This window comes from Aegilops tauschii, unplaced genomic scaffold (assembly GCF_002575655.3).
Source record: "Aegilops tauschii subsp. strangulata cultivar AL8/78 unplaced genomic scaffold, Aet v6.0 ptg000854l_obj, whole genome shotgun sequence".
Taxonomy (NCBI): domain Eukaryota; kingdom Viridiplantae; phylum Streptophyta; class Magnoliopsida; order Poales; family Poaceae; genus Aegilops; species Aegilops tauschii.
The window spans coordinates 33,629-39,410 of NW_027333079.1; the positions used below are offsets into that span (position 1 = coordinate 33,629).

A 5,782-nucleotide genomic window follows, 5' to 3' on the forward strand; every position below is an offset into this window, starting at 1 on the left:
GAGTTTCCTACCTCATACGGCTCAGAAATTGCTATCTGAATTTCCCCTATCTTAACTGAATTCGATTTATCAAAAATCGATCCAATTTGTTCTTGGGTTAAGCAGAAGAAATTAATTACCTAAGTTTCAAACCCTAATTTTTATCAATAATCAGTTTGATCTTTTTTCCCACCTTCAGAAGAATGAAGCATAGATAGATATAGAGCCTTCGTTCAAATTTTCTGAAAGGTAACTATCCCGTTTTCATATATGAAATCTCTATAGAATCCTTGAAAAAGACTTTTTTCCATAAGAAAGAAAAAAGAACTTACTATCTTTGGGATCTGATACTACACCGCTGCTTAATCCCTTAGTGGATCGGCTCTATTACATAAGCGGATTCCTAAATTTTGCCCCATATCATGGGATAAGTAAGCAGTTTTTTTTAGTTGTATCGACCCAGTCGCTCACTAATTGATCTTTACGGTGCTTTCTCTATCAATTTGAGAAACTTTATCCATAGAGTAGTAGTATAGGCCATACTTTCTTCGTTTTTTGATTCTCGTGAAGTGTCCTTCCTTCCTACAGCTGATAGGGAAAAATCGTTGTTTTTACGATCCCTATGTAGAAAGCCCTTTTTTCTAGTATTTACTAGAAAATTTGATCCTCTCTTTTTTTTTTTCTTTCTATAGTGGAGATAGTCGCACGTAATGACAGATCACGGCCATATTATTAAAAGCTTGCGGTAAGAAGGGGTTTCGTTCTAGTGCCCGGAAATAATATTCCAAAGCCTTTGTATGCTCTCCATTGCTTGTGTGTATAAGGCCTATGTTATAGAGTATATAACTTCGATCATAGGGATCGATTTCTAGTCGCGTAGCTTCATAATAATTTTGCAAAGCTTCCGCATAATTTCCTTCGGATTGAGCCAACATCCGTTACGGTCGTTCATTCTATTCAAAAAATCTCCGTTCCAAAACCGTACATGAGGTTTTCATCTCATACGGCTCCTCCCTTCTGTACATAATAGTACTAAGCGAAATAATCTATAGAATCAAAATAGAATTAGTCCCGTCTCATTATGAACCGAAAGGGGCTGGTATTTTTCCAAGAAATCTCTAGCCAACCTTCCCACAAGAGGTTTTTCTTAACACCAATGAATTCTATTAATGCTAGAGGAAAACGATAGCTCCAATAATTTCTTTGTTCTCAACGCCTCCTATTTAGAGGAATTAGCTACTTCAACGATCTTTGATGGTTATAGGGGTATCCAAAGTACAAACCTGATGGTTGTTTGTTATCCCAACCATTCTTCCCAGCCCTGATACCGATCAGGAAAGGGGTAATTTCTAACAAAGTTTTTCTCTTGTTGATTCCTATTTCTAGGTGTAGTGCTTTTCTCCCCTATGCTGCCTACGGATACTAATAGAGTAGGATTGGCCTGTAATCCATACCATACCATATCCTGTAGGTGTAACCTTTCGCTCAATACTCAAATCTACAATTGAAGTATCTGAAGCCGCATCAATCGAGGATACACGACGGAAGGAATTGTTAGTTCGCCTCACCTTCCCGAAGCGTGGGTTTGTTTGCTTTACAAATTTGGTTCTCTCTATGCCAACCCCCTCTCTTTTTCGTAAGACTGAGGTATAGGTAGGGCTAAAAAAAAGCAAAAAAAAAGAGTCAAATCGCACCATCTCTATAATAAGTAAATGCCTTTTTTTCTCCTGAGGTTGTCGGAATTATTCGCAATAAAATATTGGCTACAATTGAGGAGGTCTTATCAATGAAATTTCCATTTACACGGGATCTAGGCATAATTCCCAACCCATTCTATATAGAATTGTTTTCATTCCTTCACAAAATAACATAAAAACAAACACATTCGATTCTTATAATTATAAATAGATTGATCCATATGCTCTACTCTAAATCCATATGCTTTAAATGGATAAGAGAGATAGAGATATGGATTTTCCGCTCAGCTCAAATTGTATCCTTTTCCTTCTGCTTGGACACGAAGAGATATGAAATATTTGACTAAGACTGGATTTCATTCCACTTTGCTATTTCTGAACAACAACTTATGTTATCAACTATTTCGTGTTTTCAAAGTTATTAATTGTCTCATACCCTATTTTTGATTTCGATAGTATGGTGTAGCGTATCTTATGCAAACGGAATTCTAAGGTTTCTTTATTTTATTATGCAATAAGAAGAATTCTTCCATTTTCTTTTTCTTTAGTTGCGGGAAAACCCAAATTAAAACTTTTTTTTTATAGCGAGCGCAATTTCTAGTAAAAAATCCTGTATCCTTCCACTTAGATCAAAAGGAATTTTTCCAATAGAACTATGGAACCCCCGAGTGGTTGCGGTTGTACCTGTACTGCAGGAATAAGAAAACTCGCTATTCACTCAGTTTATTTTCCATAATAAGTTATGTAGGAGAGATGGCCGAGCGGTTCAAGGCGTAGCATTGGAACTGCTATGTAGACTTTTGTTTACCGAGGGTTCGAATCCCTCTCTTTCCGTTTTTCTTAATTCATCAACGTTAAGGATCACAATGTATCAAATCAAATAACAATTTTTTCCAGCAATAATATCTTATATTATCTTATTTTGATTTAATAGAAATTAGAAATTCTCTATAGCAAATTACTGTGGTATGTAAAATACACATAGAGGAAAAAAGAAAAAAGGATCCTAATCCTAGGGTTAATCAATTTTAGCTAGTTGATGGGAAAATACAAATTAATGGTAATGGTCTTAGGGCGATTTAGTTCGGGGAAAGGGGAAGGGGAAGAAAATTCTATGAACCTTTCCTTTTTTCGTTAAGTTCAAGTCTGACGAGAGTAATATTCTACAACTAACAACTCATTTATTTTGAGACCGACCCACTTCCTATCTAGGATTTTATTTACTAGTCCTTTATATTCCAACGTGTCAATCGCCAAATGCTTTGGCAATTTCCCCGGGTCCGATGAAGCAATATAATTTTGAACCAGACCTTTTGATCTTTGGTTATCTTTCGTAGTAATAATATCTCGGGGTTTGCAACGAAAACTTGGTATATTGACTATACGACCATTAACTAAAATATGTCTATGGTTGACTAATTGGCGGGCCCCAGGAATGGTTGAAGCCATACCCAATCGAAAAAGGATATTATCCAAACGCATTTCAAGTAATTGTAGTAAAACCTGGCCTGTTGACCTTTTTGCTTTTCCAGCGATATGTACATATCTAAGTAATTGTCGTTCTGTCAGACCATAATGAAAACGCAATTTCTGTTTTTCTTGAAGACGAATACGATATTGCTCCTTTTTCCCAGAATTGAATTTTTTTTTAAGATTACTTCCGGATTTAGGTGTTTTTCTAGTGAGTCCTGGTAAAGCTCCCAGACGGCGTATTTTTTTTAAACGAGGTCCTCGATAACGGGACATGAAGACTCCTTTTTTTATTTTATTGAAATTTCATTTTACACAATTAATTTCATTGTATTTACATTACAGAATACATCGAAATTAAAACTGAATTAAACTACAGGATAAACAGAGTAAAATCAACTAAAGTACCCAAAAAAATGGAATTTCATCAAAATCTTTATTTTTTGTATATATATTATTTATTTTATTGTTTTGTATCTAGCAAAATTGTAAGGTAAAAAACATAAAAGATCCTGGATTCTCCATTTAATTCGGAAAAAAAGAGATTCTTGTTCGTAGAACATCGATAGAGAAAAAAAAAAGCCGACTATCGGATTTGAACCGATGACCCTCGCATTACAAATGCGATGCTCTAACCTCTGAGCTAAGTGGGCTTACATAACGGAAATAGTGTAACAAATAGAAATAGGTATAGTATAGGAAATCCGTAAAATCTCAGATATTAGTTATTAATCTTAGCTATTAACTAGTTCTAAATTTGAAGTTATACTTATAAAAATAAAAAAATACTAAAACTTCTTAAAGATAAAGTTAGCTTGATATGCTTAACTATAGGATATTAAAAAATAAAATTATAGAATTTATTGGTATTTTCATTTGATCATTATAGACTTTATTATTTGTTAATAATTTGAGGATTAATATTTCACTAAGGGGAACATAGAGTCAGAGTAAATAAAATTGCTAATTCTGATTAGAAAAAAAGAATAAATATCAAGCGTTATAGTATAATTTTGAATACTATAAAAAAGTAAGACGGGAGGTGGGGGAGATAAAAACTTTTGGATATATTGATTCGGATTGAATTGCAAATACATCAAGGATAGAATCAATTCAATTCTGAATTGCAATAAGCAAGCGAGGTCTCTCAAATAGAGTCGAACTGAACTGCTAGACTACGTTGAGTGATGAACTCAATGATTCAAAAAAAAAACTAAGAGATGGATGAAATTACACAAGGAATCCTGGTCTCAAAGAAGAGGGAAATGGGGATATGGCGAAATCGGTAGACGCTACGGACTTGATTGTATTGAGCCTTGGTATGGAAACCTGCTAAGTGGTAACTTCCAAATTCAGAGAAACCCTGGAATTAAAAAAGGGCAATCCTGAGCCAAATCCGTGTTTTGAGAAAACAAGGGGTTCTCGAACTAGAATACAAAGGAAAAGGATAGGTGCAGAGACTCAATGGAAGCTGTTCTAACGAATCGAGTTAATTACGTTGTGTTGTTAGTGGAATTCCTTCTAATTCTAAATTAGAGAAAGAGGGGTTTTATACCTTATACATTTAATAAACACGTATAGATACTGACATAGCAAACGATTAATCACAGAACTCATATTATATTATAATTATAATATAGGTTCTTTATCTTTTTTAAAAATGAAATTAGAAATGATAATGATTATGAAATAAAAAACTCATATCATAATTTTTTTTTTTCATTATTGTGAATCCACTCCAATCGAATATTGAATAATCAAATTCTTCAATTCAAATTCAAAGTTTTCGAGATCTTTAAAAAAGTGGATTAATCGGACGAGGACAAAGAGAGAGTCCCATTCTACATGTCAATACTGACAACAATGAAATTTCTAGTAAAAGGAAAATCCGTCGACTTTATAAGTTGTGAGGGTTCAAGTCCCTCTATCCCCAAATCCTCTTTTATTCCCTAACTATACTATATTATTATTATTTATCCTCTTTTTTTTCTTTTTATCAATGCAATGGGTTTAAGATTCATTAGCTTTCTCATTCTACTCTTTCACAAAGGAATGCGAAGAGAACTCAATGGATCTTATCCTATTCATTGAATAGATTTCTTTTTTATTAGAGTATCGGCAAGAAATCTTGGTTATTCACTCTATTTTTAAGTTTTATTTAAGTAAACCATGCACAATGCATAGGACTACCCCCCCATTTTCAAATTTTAAATTTGAAATACTTTAATTAATTTTTAGTCCTTTTAATTGACATAGATACAAATACTCTACTAGGATGATGCACAAGAAAAGGTCAGGATAGCTCAGTTGGTAGAGCAGAGGACTGAAAATCCTCGTGTCACCAGTTCAAATCTGGTTCCTGGCAGAGAAAAAAAAAAGATCCACCGAATAGGTATTGATCCAAATACCTCGAGATGGATTGTGATACATATTCATTAATAATATTTATTCATCTAAGTGGATAAATCTATAATATAAATATAGAGGCACTTCTTTTTAAAGAAGTTTTAAAATATATCTTTTCTTTATGATAAAGAAGGGGGTGAGATTCCCCTTTATTTTTTTGCGTTTCTTAATTTTGTATTCCGCTATTCCGACGAATATTTTTTTAGTCTTGCTTATCTTTATCTTATCTT

General features: G+C 33.5%; 3 non-coding genes across 3 annotated transcripts; 2 read left to right on the top strand and 1 right to left on the bottom strand.

The window, feature by feature from the left end:
• Window positions 1-2,423: 2,423 nt before the first annotated feature.
• Window positions 2,424-2,510, top strand: TRNAS-GGA (transfer RNA serine (anticodon GGA)). Its single transcript has one exon. It is a non-coding gene; the product is annotated as a tRNA-Ser (tRNA).
• A 1,216-nt stretch (window positions 2,511-3,726) lies between these two features.
• Window positions 3,727-3,799, bottom strand: TRNAT-UGU (transfer RNA threonine (anticodon UGU)). Its single transcript has one exon. It is a non-coding gene; the product is annotated as a tRNA-Thr (tRNA).
• Window positions 3,800-5,438: 1,639 nt separating this feature from the next.
• TRNAF-GAA (transfer RNA phenylalanine (anticodon GAA)) lies at window positions 5,439-5,511 on the top strand. The gene has a single exon. It is a non-coding gene; the product is annotated as a tRNA-Phe (tRNA).
• The last annotated feature ends 271 nt before the right edge of the window (window positions 5,512-5,782 follow it).